General features: G+C 33.3%; 3 non-coding genes across 3 annotated transcripts; all 3 read right to left on the bottom strand.

Moving 5' to 3' along the window:
* Window positions 1-11,262: 11,262 nt before the first annotated feature.
* On the bottom strand, window positions 11,263-11,347 carry LOC124847433 (small nucleolar RNA SNORD25). The gene has a single exon (XR_007029624.1). It is a non-coding gene; the product is annotated as a small nucleolar RNA SNORD25 (small nucleolar RNA).
* A 201-nt stretch (window positions 11,348-11,548) lies between these two features.
* LOC148192968 (small nucleolar RNA snoR31/Z110/Z27) lies at window positions 11,549-11,644 on the bottom strand. The gene has a single exon (XR_015782439.1). It is a non-coding gene; the product is annotated as a small nucleolar RNA snoR31/Z110/Z27 (small nucleolar RNA).
* Window positions 11,645-12,418: 774 nt separating this feature from the next.
* LOC124847432 (small nucleolar RNA SNORD25) lies at window positions 12,419-12,502 on the bottom strand. Its single transcript, XR_007029623.1, has one exon. It is a non-coding gene; the product is annotated as a small nucleolar RNA SNORD25 (small nucleolar RNA).
* Window positions 12,503-13,475: the final 973 nt, after the last annotated feature.

The raw sequence follows: 13,475 nt of genomic DNA on the forward strand, positions 1-13,475 counted from the left end.
GAGTTGACCTTGGGATTTTACTTTTCCATTTTCTTTTTCTTTCACTTCTCTTTTTTTTTTATATAAAAAGGTAATCTTTTCTTGAATAAAAAATAAAAAAAATAAAAATAAAAATAAAAATAAAAAATGAAAATAAAACAAATAAAAGGAAAAAACGACAAAATAAAATAAAATGTAAAAGTAAAATACATAAAAGTAACTTAACGGAAAAAAAAATAAATAAATAAAAGTAAACTTAACGAAAAAAGAAAAAAAAATAAATAAAAGTAAACTTAAAAGAAAAAAGAAAAATAAAATGAAATAACATAAAGCAAAATGGAATAAAATAAAATAAAGGTAAATCAAAGAAATAAGATAAAATAAACAAAATAAAAATAAAACCAAATAAAATGAAGTAAAAGTAAAAATAAAATAAAATAAAATATAAACAGGAGAGGAAATAAATAAAAACGAAATAAAGTAAAAACAAAGGATAACAATAATAAGAGGAAAATGGAACAAAAATCATTTTTTGAGACTTTGTATTAAATTTATCTTTGCCCGTTTATTTTATCTTATTACCCCTTCTCAACTCTATATATATTTTTTAACTACCCGGACGAAATTGGGTATTAACAATAGGCATGATACTTTTTGGCCCTTAGCACAATGTCATATATGAGTGCAGGCCAATCGATATGGATATTATTTAAAATCCCATAAAGAAGAAGATCTTGCTCAGAACATTGAGCATGATTTGTAGCACGGGGGCACATAAGCCACACTATCAGATATTGAATTAAGCGTTCTTCTACCTTGAAGCCACCCATCAGTAGTTGACGACGATGTGTTTGCTATTGAGGATGTCACAGAAATGATTGGAAGGCTAGCAAGCGATTGAAGTCCAGGACCCCAAGGTGAACTTTGATAGCATCATCCCAAATGGTGAATTGTGCCACGCTAGTCCATATGTCGTCATCCAAAATAATTGAGACCCATTCACCTTGGTTGTGACGATGCCATCATGGTATTTTAAATTGAAGTGGAACACTCTGATGAGATCAGGATATATACACCCCTTTTGTTCTACTAGATGAGTACGACCTTGAGCTCCAAATAAATCAGGGAATTGGAATCCATAAAATCGGTAGAAATCCAACCTAATGAATTTAACTACCATGAGCCTACGTTCCTGCTAAAAGTTGGCAAAATCTGCATGCTTTTCTTGATCGGAAATCCAGCCTTCAATGGATGTAGGACAAGCATCTCTTGAACGAGATGAAGAAGCACCAGCAGTCCTCCTACGAGGTCTTCTTGAATCAGCCATGGCAGGATGAGAACGATGGGATGTGTGAAGAGTGATGGGAAGAAAAGAGGAAATCTGGTGCAGATCTTAGTTGAGCAGAGTTTTGGGTGCAAAGGAGTGGCTAGTTATCGATTATAAGCGCTTATAAGCGCTTATTTATAGGAAGAATTGAAAAACTAGTCGTTTATGGTCATTTATAGCCGTTTTAAGACGTTGTAACGACTCTTTTGTTGAAATTGTACGCGTGATAATCGATTATGGTTAGTGATAATCGATTATCGCTTCAAAAAAGAATTTCCATAAATGCAAGGACAATCGATTATTGATGGTAGTAATCGATTATTTGTTTATGACTACCCTAGATTTGAAGAGCTAGTTAGAATAATCGATTATGCCTCAGAATAATCGATTAAATACGAATTGAACCCTTTCTCAGGCGCTCAAAATAATCGATTATATCCCTTGGATAATCGATTAAATACGCTGGGAGTACGAAAAGCGTGAAAAAGTAAGAAATCTTGAGTCTAAGACATGTCTATGACTCCTAACTCTCTTCTAAGTTCATAGAATCTATCTTTAGGCAAGGCTTTTGTGAAAATATCTCTTAATTGATTCAAAGTATCGATATATTCTATAGAGCAATCACCTTTTTGGATATGATCTCTTAAGAAGTAATGTCTTATCTCTATATGCTTAGTTCTAGAGTGCATTATGGGTTTCTTGCATAGGTTTATAGCACTAGTGTTGTCATATTTCAGAGGAATGTGATCAAGGAAGATTTCAAAATCCTCCAATTGATGTTTCATCCATAAGATTTGGGCACAACAGTTGCCTGCAGCTATATATTCAGCTTTAGTGGTAGACAAGGCTACACATGCTTATTTCTTTGAGTGCCAAGACACTAAAGAACATGCCAGAAAATGACAAGTACCACTAGTACTTTTCCTATCTATTTTACAGCCCCCATAATCTGCATCAGAATAACCAACTAAGCTAGGCAATGCATCAAAAGGATACCAAAGTCCAAAAGAGATAGTTCCTTTAAGGTATTTCAAGATTCTCTTAATAGTAGTTAAATGAGATTCCTTAGGATTTGCTTGGTACCTAGCACACACACACACTTTGCATAATATCTGGTCTGCTAGCAGTAAGATACAACAGAGATCCTATCATCCCTCTAAACAAAGTTTGATTAACTTCTCCAAATTCATCCTTATCTAAGTAACAAAAAGTTGCCATAGGAGTGTTGGCTTCTTTACAAGTATCCATTCCAAATTTCTTAAGTACTTCTCTACAGTATTTGGTTTGGGACACAAAAGTTCCCCCTTCCATTTGCTTTATTTGTAGTCCTAAAAAGAAATTCATTTCACCTATCATAGACATCTCAAACTCACCTTGCATTATATTTGCAAAACCCTCACATAATGAATCATCAGTAGATCCAAAGATAATATCATCCACATACACTTGAACAAGTAAAATATGTTTTCCTACTTTCTTAATGAATAAGGTTGAATCAACCTTTCCTCTAGAAAAATCATTTTCAATCAAGAAAGTACTAAGTCTTTCATACCAAGACCTAGGTGCCTGTTTAAGGTCGTACAATGCCTTTTTCAGTTTAAACACATGATGAGGAAATTTAAAATCTTCAAATTCAGGAGGTTGACTAACATATACCTCCTCTTTTATAAAACCATTCAAAAATGCACTTTTTACATCCATTTGATACAATTTAAATTTCATCAATAATGCATAAGCAAGTAAAAGTCTAATTGCTTCTAACCTGGCTACCGGGGCATAGGTCTCATCATAATCTATACTTTCCTCTTGACAATAGCCCTTTGCAAATAGCCTTGCTTTGTTCTTTGTAATGTTTCCATCTTCATCAAGCTTATTTCTGAACACCCATTTTGTGCCAATGACTTGATAGTCTTCTTTTCTAGGAATAAGTTCCCAAACATCATTCCTTACAAATTGGTTAGAGAAAAATTGTTCTTTGTTGGGTTCACCTATTTGCATTGGCTCTAAGGGAGAAGAAAAAATGGCCTTGATCATGTGTAACAAAGAAGCAAGTGGTTCAATCATAGAAAATTAGGCAAAATCAATCATACTTCCAAAGCAATAGCATTCAATCAATCAAAAACTCTGGAGCTCAATCTCTCACAAGTTAACTCAAGTTCCATAATTTGATAAACATCCAGCCCAGCATATTAATCACAATTGAAATCATGCATCTGTTTTAAACAAAACTATGAGCAACCACCATCTATGCTTAAAAAGCCTCAACAATCATTAACTCAACATGCATCATAGACGAATAGAGCAAACATAAGAATATTACTCATCACAAACAACAATTTATCACATCATACCAAACCATTGCACACAACTCATTAAACCAAGTACATAAGCAAAAATAAAAATAAAACAAAATTCAAATAAAATAAAGCAAAAACATAAAAATCCTGATCTAGCAACATCCATCAGTAGATGTTGTTAGTAACATCCATCAGTAGATGTCTAGTAGCATAGCATCCATCAGCAGATGCTCTCAGTAGCATCCATCAGCAGATGCTCTCAGTAGCATCCATCACTGGATGCTCTCTCATCTAAATCTTTCTGCATCCATTAGTAGATGTAAATCCTTCTCATCAGTATCCATCAGTAGATGTTAATCTTTCTCATCTTCATCGGCATCCATCAGTAGACGCCTTCAGTAACATCCATCAGTAGACGCTTAATCACATAACATCCATCAGTAGATGCTATCATTCATCACCCTCATCATAACAGCATCCATCAGTAGATGTTGTCAACTGAGTCCTCCTAGCATCCCTTAGTAGATGTTGTCCAACATCCATCAGTAGATGTTGTAATTCATGCAAAGAAAATTCAAATCCAAAAGAAAAAGTCAGAAATTGGGTTGCCTCCCAATAAGGGCTTGTTTAACGTCACGAGCCTGACACCATTAAGCACAATCTGCATCTATGATGCTGGTATTCCTTTTGCTTTCATCACACCAACTTATCTGCAACATTTTCTTGTTCACCATCTTTACCCTCCTTGAATAAGGAGCCTCAATCTAATAACTCCATTCTCTTTGATATTTTTAACCACTTCATGCACAGAACTTGGTGAACATGACACTTGAAGGATGGCGCTCAGCGCCCTTAATGGGGAGCCTAGGTGCGCCCTACGACCTTCTTTGTCGTTCTTCTCATGATGATCTTGTACTCCTAGTACAGATTTTTGAATTTTATCCTGCAAACACTAAAGAACACTGCACTAGAACACCCAATTAGCACAAACAGATAAAAAATTAAAAAGATAAAAAGATGAAGAGATAAAAAGATAAAAAGATAAAAAGATAGAAAGATAGAAAGATAAAAAGATAAAAATATGAAAATATGAAAAAGATAAAAATAAGAATAAAAAGATAAACAGATAAAAAGAAGAAAAAAATAAAAACATAAAAAAAAACTAAAAAGATAAAAGGATAAAAAGATAAAAAGAGAAAAAGATAAAAAGATAAAAAGATAGAAAGATATAAAGATAAAAAAATAAAAAAGATAAAAAAATAAATAAAAATAAATAAAAAGATAAAAAGTCTAATCGGTTAAGAATCACACAAATAAAATAGTTATACCACAAGACCCCGTCAACGGCGTCGAAAACTTGATAAACAAATTTTTAATATCCGAAAACGGAGTCAAAAACTTGTAATACATCGGCAAGTGTACCGAATCGTATCAAGTAATGATAAATGGTAAGACCAAGTATCGTTTCCCAAGAGACTCACGACACTAAACAGTTATGTGATTACTTAACTAATTAAGACTCTAAAGAACAAATTTTGGGGTTTTGGAATGCAAATACAATAAAATAAACATGAATACAATTTGATCAATTGAGGCTAAACACAAGAATGAATGGATGAAGTTGATGATATTGTTGTTGGAGTTTAGATTTCACCTAGTTTACTCTCATGCATATATGAATTCATCTTCTTCATTAATGTTAATGCCACTTTCTAATTCACCTTAAACCCGATGTCTCAGTGAAGAAAGCCTAATCCTAATTACTAGTTCACAATGTCTTGTCTCCCTAAAAATTAATCATGCATTACATTTGCACAGAAGCTTAAAGACAACCAATCCTCCTATCCCTATGTTTAGGTAATATTGCTCTTAGGAGAATTTCCCCAGTTCTAGATTTACCTATATGTGTCCATATCGATAACATCAATAATCATGCAATTGAATGAGTTAAACAAAACATGCAAAGAGCGTAGAGAAAAAAACGCTAACAATTAATGAAGTAAAGCATATAAAATCAAGAATCAATTCAATACATGAGAGTTTCAGAGGTTACATCTTTCCCAACAACAAATAAGGTTTAGCTCTTCATTATCATGGAGAAACTAGATGAACAATGGAATGAAAGAATGGAAGAGATAGAAAAACCCTAGAAAGCGAAGAGGAGAGCTATCACCATCCTCAAATCTGCCCCTAAGGGGTGAAAAATGTGTTTTTATGCTCAAGCCATCAAAAAATATCATCCCTAAGACGTCCAAGTCCTTAAATAAAACATAAAAATAACAGAAAACAGGTTCAAGCCCACGAAACTGGCACTCAGCACCCAAAAAATTGCGCTCAGCGGTAGCTGCGGCACTAAACTGGCGCTCAGCCCTAACTTGCCCTCAGCCCCATTGCACTAGTTGACTTTTCTGCACTGTTGACTTTTCTGCACTCTGGTTGACTTTTCTGCATTCCAACTATTTGGTACTTTAACTCTTCTTACAAATCATTTAATTAGCCTACAAAATCAAGGGAATTCAATGATAAAATCATCAAGTATAACCTCAACTCTCTTATTCACAAAACTAAAGCAAAAACATGAGTTCAAGCAAGCTTCTAAGTCAAAAAGGGTGTTTTTAATATCAAAATTAAGTATAAAAATAACGGTTTTTCAACCGTTATCACTCATGAAGCTTTCCAAAGAGAATTGTCATCGACATTTGGGTGAGATTTTGTGACTCTAAGATAGCTGTCACCTTTGGTTGCCAAGACCTATCCAATGATTTCATAATTTTTACATTTAATTCATGAGTATCAAATGTCTTACCCAACCCAATTAAGTGGTTCACAATATGAGTGAAGCGCTTTTGGACATCAGAAATAGTTTCTCCAGACTACATTCTGAACATCTCGTACTCCTGGATGAGCATGTTCTTCCTTGCGCGTTTCACATCATCAGTACCCTCATGTGTGACTCTGAGAACTTCCTACATTTCCTGTGTTGTCTTACAAACAAAAATTCTATAGAATTCGTCAAGCACAACAGCAAATGAAATAATATTGCGAGCCTTAATATCAAATTGGGATCTTATATTTTCCTTAGGAGTCCAGTTAAAGTATGGTTTTTCTACTTCTACACCATCAACCGTTCTTTTAGGAATATAAGGACCATTTAAAACAGCTTTCCAGATGCTCTGTCAACAGACCTTGTAAAAATTTTCATTCTGACTTTCCAGATGCTCTGTCAACAGACCCTATAAAAATTTTCATTTTGACTTTCCATAAGGCATAGTTATCACTAGTAAAACCTCGTGGTTTGTTGATGGAAGCACCCTCGGCATATACTTGATTTTGATTACCGGCCATTTTCGAAAAATTTGAACTAATATTAAAGGAAGCTCTGATACCAACTGTTGGTTAGAACAATCAGTATCTTGGAGTCGCGCAGTGGAATAAAAAATTACAGACAGCGTGTTCGATCAAATTAAAAATGGTTCCTTTAATTTTCTCTCAAACATTTTATCAATCAGTTGATGAGCAAAATATATAAAGAGTGCAGGGAGTAGAAAAATCACACAAATGATTTTTATCCTGGTTCGAATCAAAAGAGTCTACGTCCAGTCGTTAATCACTATGAATAGTGATTAACCTTTTCACTAAAAACAGTTTTACAGTTACAATATAGTGATTGAAAATAACAGTAACAAAAACACCTTCCTTCGACGAACGAACCGAAAGGAAATAGTTTTGCCAACTTGAAGAGGACCGCTTCGACCTTTAACACACAAAGCGTGAGCTTCTCCTATTCACAAGACTTGACAATAACAATGAACTGGCACTTGAGAACTTCCTTAGATAGCACTGTATTCTCAGTTACGCAAAGTTCTATATAGCCTACTGGTCCGAAATTGAAAAGACACATTACAACTGCTAGTGATATCGATTATTGTAAGTGATAATCGATTATATGCGAGACTTGGAATAGTTTCAGACTTTTAAGTCTTCAACCACTCGGCTCAAGTTCTTCACTTTCTTCCACCGTTCGGTTTGAGCCCTCACGACCTTCTCCCGTTCAGCTTCTTTCTTCTTCTTTCCACTGTTCGGTTTGAGTCCTCATGGCCTTCTACCGTTTGGTCTGTGTTTCAACTTGTGTTCGGGCTTCAAATGCGCCTGGCTCAAGTCATTATCACATTTTACCGTTCGGCTTGGTTCTTCGCTGCCTTTCATTGCTCGGTCCAACTGTTTGGTCTCGACATGTTTTACTGGTTCTCGGTCATGCCCTCCACTGCTCAGTCTTGGTCATAACTTTACCGCTCGGTCCTATGTTCTTAGTCATGACCGCTCGTGTCCTGACTGCTTGATCTTGGTCATGAAGTCTACCATTCGATGCTTACTGCTCGGTTATGACTTCTGTTGTTCGGTGCTTACTGCTCTGTCATTATTGCTCGTGTCCTAACTGCTTGGTCTTGGTCATGCCTTTTACCGTTCGGTCCTTACCGCTCGGTCATGACTAACTTTAGGTATCCAGAAATGCTTTTAAACTTAATACTGCAAGGGTCTTTTAATTCTTCACTTTGTAGCATCATCAAAATCATTATCTTTTAAGACACAAATGCTCCTCATTGGTAACAATCTAAACCCCAACAACATTATCATCTTATATTATCAACTTTATCCATTCATTCTAGTGTTTAGCCTCAATTGATCAAATTGCATTCATGTTTATTTTTATTGCATTTGCATTTAAAACCCCAAAAATTGTTCTTAAGTCTTAATTAGTTAAGCAATTACACAACTGTTTAGTGTCGTGAGTCCTTTGGGATACGATACTTGGTCTTACCATTTTATATTACTTGATACGATTCGGTACACTTGTTGACATCTTAACAACTTACCCTTTCATATATGTGGTTTTTTCTGTGTTTCTTTTCGCTATAATGATTACCTTATCAATGTGAGCAAATGAGGAGTAGGCATTGATACGCTTCTGGTGGAAGGTGGTGATAACGTGGAGTAGTTTTTCTTCGGTTTGTAGTAGTTAGTATGTATAGGAGTTTTATAAAGTTTAAATCATTCTTAATTATTTTATATACATTTTACTTTTATAGTTATTTACTTTTGGAGATAATTGTATTAATTAATTAATTAATTATATATATATATATATATATATATATATATATTGTGACAATATCTGTTTTGTTTTTATCGATCTTGAAATGTCATATTTTTATCAATTGTTGACAACTAAAAGTGGATGTTACATTTTGGTATCAAAGTTGTTTGTCCTTAGATGACCTGAGGATTGTGAGTTTGTCGTGTCTTGCAAAAGTGTAAGGGTCTAAGTTTAGATTATAGAAATTGTATATTTAACTAGAAGTATGAAGAACAAAACATGTCTTGATAGAATGAGGAGGGTGCACATTTATGACTATGTCAAAGATAGTTTCCTTTCATAATTCAGAATGTTTACGGAAAGAAAATTGATAGACAACAAGTAGTTGGTAAAAAGTAAGGTTGGAGCCAGTAGATGTTGAGAATACATGAAACAAATAGTTGGGTTTATTATAGGGAGAGTAGAGTTATAGTTTGAGTTTTGTCTTTTATAACAATTTTTGTTATGTTCTTATTGTCTTTGTTGTTTATGATAAAATGCTCTATCATGGTGGAGGAATGCATATTCAAGGATAACTTGGCCTACTTACCTTATAAGAATTAGATAAGGTCTTTGAGGCAATTTTTTGCCTCGAAGATGGAGATGTGGTGTGTTGGAGTTTGGTGAGTTAGAAAATTTTAGTTTTGAGTTTGAAAGGATGGGAAAATATGGAGTTTAGAAGCTAGTGATCATGTTTGTGTTGTTCCTAGGTATAGATAGAACATCCTATGAGCTGGAAGGAATTTGGGATACCTTAGAGCAAGTTTACTAGTCTCTCAAGTAAGAGAAGCCAATTGCACAAATTTCAGGTGATTGATACATTATACTTATTAATTGTATGTCTGTATGATGTTTTGCTTATATGATTGAGCTGTGTAAGAATTGGTGAATGGACTTGAAATTATGGTTATAAATTGGTTTACTTGAATTGCATAATAAATTAAGGATGTTGCCTAATTAGTATTGGAGATTATGTTGATTGAATCATTGAATGTGGTCAAATTTGATTTGGACATTTGTGTTGGTTATTGGATTGAACTTGCAGGGATAAATTGGCATTAATCTACAAAATTATGTTTTTTAGAATTATGTAGACTCACTGGACGAGAATATACTCGTTGGACGAAAATATACTCGTTGGTTGAAGTCAAATCAGAGAGCTATTGACTTAGTGGTCGATGAACGAGAATATACTTGTTGGGTGAAACCAAAGGCAAAGAGCTCACTAACTTGACAATCACTGGATAAATTTATACTTGTTAGGCAAAGTAAAAGTTAGAGAGCTACTGACTTGGTACTCGTTGGGTAAGAATATACTTGTTGAACGAAACCAAAGTCAGAGAGCTTATTCATTTAACAATGGCTAGGCAAGACAAGTTTTGCTTAGCAACTTTTGTGAGAATTTAATTTTAAGTTACAATATTAATCTTGTTGGACGAGTAATTTGGTTGTTGAGAAAGTGTGCATTTAGACATTACTCGCTGAGCGAATAAATATTCTCGTTGAACAAGATTAACAAAGTTCAGCTCTATTTTCATATGTTTTCTTTTGGTATGTTTAATGTGTGATTTTGCGAATGTCAAAATGATGGAGTTGATGTATGTGTGTAATGTTATTTATAAATAATTGAGGTGATAATGATGGTTGTGAACATATATGGTAATGGTGTTGAGAGAATATAAAAAAGAAATTCTGTGGTGGGTGATGATCTTAATGTACATATGTGGAATGAGAAAAGAGATATCATGAACTCTAATAACTATCCAAACTTAAACATAAGAGAATGAATTATATGATAAGAGTCGCATGAGATCCTAACCATTGGATCTCATTGGATGCTTGGTCCAAGACGTGAAGGAAACTAATCATATAAATGATAAGATGATAGCCTCTTTGTTTATGATTATGCAAAGCATAAATACAACTATAAGTGTACATCTACATATATACATCTACATTGAAACTTTGTGTCAAAGACATGCATTTGGATAATTAAATCTAATATGAAAACTTCTCTCGCACATTAGTTTACTCTTTCTTTTGTATTGTTTTGTGTTTTTCTTTCATTTGTATGTCAATAGATGAGACATAGGTTTTAATACACTTCCTACTTTCTTCTCTTTAAAACTAATGGGGAGAGTTATTGTCTCACAAGAAGATGGCTTTAAAGGGGCTGTGCAACCCATGAACCCCATAATCTTCGAGTTACATAATAATAAGAGTGAGCAAGACAAACCCCATTAGCATCTATATGCTACACTTTACTTAAATAAAGGGGTCAAAAAATGATAAGCTAACTCATTCATTAGCATCTATAGGCTAGACGTCCAATTGTAGCATCATAAGTGATACATTGGATAGCGAGGGAAATGCACATATTCAGTTAAAGATTGCCGAACAAATTTAGAAAACACGCAAACAAAAGTCTCAGAAAACTGAAGCCTTTCAAATAATATACCCTAATTGAAGAAAAACAACTAATGTGCAAAACATAATTATCGAATCGAAATCTAGGAGAAACACCATTTAACTCAGTCCCTTAGATGTTCAATTAATGTTTGCGATCATACCCGCAAATCATTACAGGTATGTAGGCTCATCACAGTTAACAATAGCATCATCCTAGTCACAAGAGTGACCAGAAAACAGAAATCAGTAACAGAAATATTATAAATTTAAAAGAAAATTTAATTTGATCCATCGTGCTCCCACAACCAAGGGATCGTGGATCCAATCTTAATTAAAAGATTTGTAAGTTTGACTAATCTCAATAATGGCTCTAATAGACCTTTTATTCAAATAGGAACGAAGTACATCATCAGCATGGAAAATGCATTCTCATCCACAGCAGTAATTTGCTGTGTAGGAAGGTGTCCTAAGATTTTTCCAATTTCATCACATGATGTAACAAAACACAAATAAAGCTATCTTCAAGGCCACTAACAATAAACAAAATCCCCATATAATGCATATGCGTCGACATATGAGCACACAAGGATCAAATCTATTTGAAACAAAAGTATAAGCCAAGATGCCACATAAACAAAAACGTAGACCTGAAAGTATGGTCCAGGGTAAACAAAAGTGTAGGCACAAGACTAAGATGAAAGGAAACCAAAGTGTAACCCAAAAACTAAGGCAAGGTAAACAGAACGGTAGTCGGAAGACCAGTTGCAAAGTAACAAAGAACTAAAAGAAAGAGAACAGTGGCTAAAATTTCCAACAAACCAACGAACACAATTTTTTAAGTGATTGTTGCTCCCTATAATTTTCCATGAAAAAGTGAGCATATTTTCCCAAAGGCACAATATCTATGACTATGTACAACCATAGATATTGCATATAATAAATATCAATTACCTCAGAACAACTCTTGGATTAAATAATATGCTTGGATTAAATATCAATTACCTCAGAGCATACTTCACATCTAAACACCGAGCTTAAAAGCAATACATAAATAACAAAATGGATTTACAAACTTTAATTAAACAACAAAAAAGCTTTGAAACAAGTGCAAACTAAAGTCTTAAAGAAAATGTATGCATTTCAACTATTAATGCCCAATCGAAACACCAAAATAATGATCAATAAACATAAGAAACCTATCACATTAAGTTTAGGTTGCGTAAACTCTAAACAAATGTAAAAACATCAAACAGAAATCTTAGAGAAAAATTAGACAACTCAGTCCCTTAGATGTTCAGTTATGTTTGCGATCATAGCCGCAAATCATTACAGGTCTGTAGGCTCATCACAGTTGAAAATAACAACCCATGTTATCCAATAAACGAAAAAACACAGACCCAGAATAAAAAACTAATACTTCAGTATAAAATTGAATTTAGCTGCTCGGTGTGCTACCAAAACCAATGGATTGTGGAAAAGATATTAAAGGACAACACAAATAACTATTGCTTCAAAGGAACGAGTCAAATGAGAACGGAAGTAATCTCACTGACCAGATAAAGAAGCCTATTATGATTTGGGGTTGTAAAAGTTGAAAAGAGGCAAAGGAATGCGAAACCCTAATTTCATATACAGCGGTTAGGAATAAGAGGCAGAACACAGGACAGGGTAAAAGTATGGTTTATATAGCAGTTTGGTAGCCAATTTTAAAGGACTAAGTTACACTTTGGATGCGTTTTTAGATGTTTCATAGTTAAATATTATTTTAATATATTTTTTAATTTTTTTTTATAAAATACTATTAGTTCAAATAACTATTCTTCTATAAATATAAAAATAAATAAATTAAAAATAAATAGATATTATATTAATTATAAATATATTTAACTTTTTAAATATAATTCTTTTCCATATTTAAAATTAAATAAATTCCGTACTTTTAGACCTGCAATAATAACTTTCATGTTTTATCAACAATTTGTACAGAAAATGTTTGATACTTACTTAAACGATAATTAATAATATAAGAAACTATTATTTTTAAGTTTAAATAATAATACACTATTTAAAATAATTAGCATGTGTTTCAATCAACATTAAGAAAATTGATTTTAATTAAATTAATGTGTTAGAAGGAAATTGTTGTTTTTATTTTATCTATTTTACCTTTTATTCAATTTCCAACTCATCTCAACCAATCTCTTTTTTTTATTCTCTTCTCTTCTCAAAATACTCCTTGTTCCATCAAGATTAATTTCAATTTTGACGGGATTTTCTTAGCATGTAAGATGTTTTTATTTTTATAATTGGAAAACCAAAAGCAATATAA

The sequence above is a fragment of the Vigna umbellata genome, chromosome 9, assembly GCF_029865625.1.
Source record: "Vigna umbellata cultivar VRB3 chromosome 9, Vumbellata_1.0, whole genome shotgun sequence".
Lineage (NCBI taxonomy): Eukaryota > Viridiplantae > Streptophyta > Magnoliopsida > Fabales > Fabaceae > Vigna > Vigna umbellata.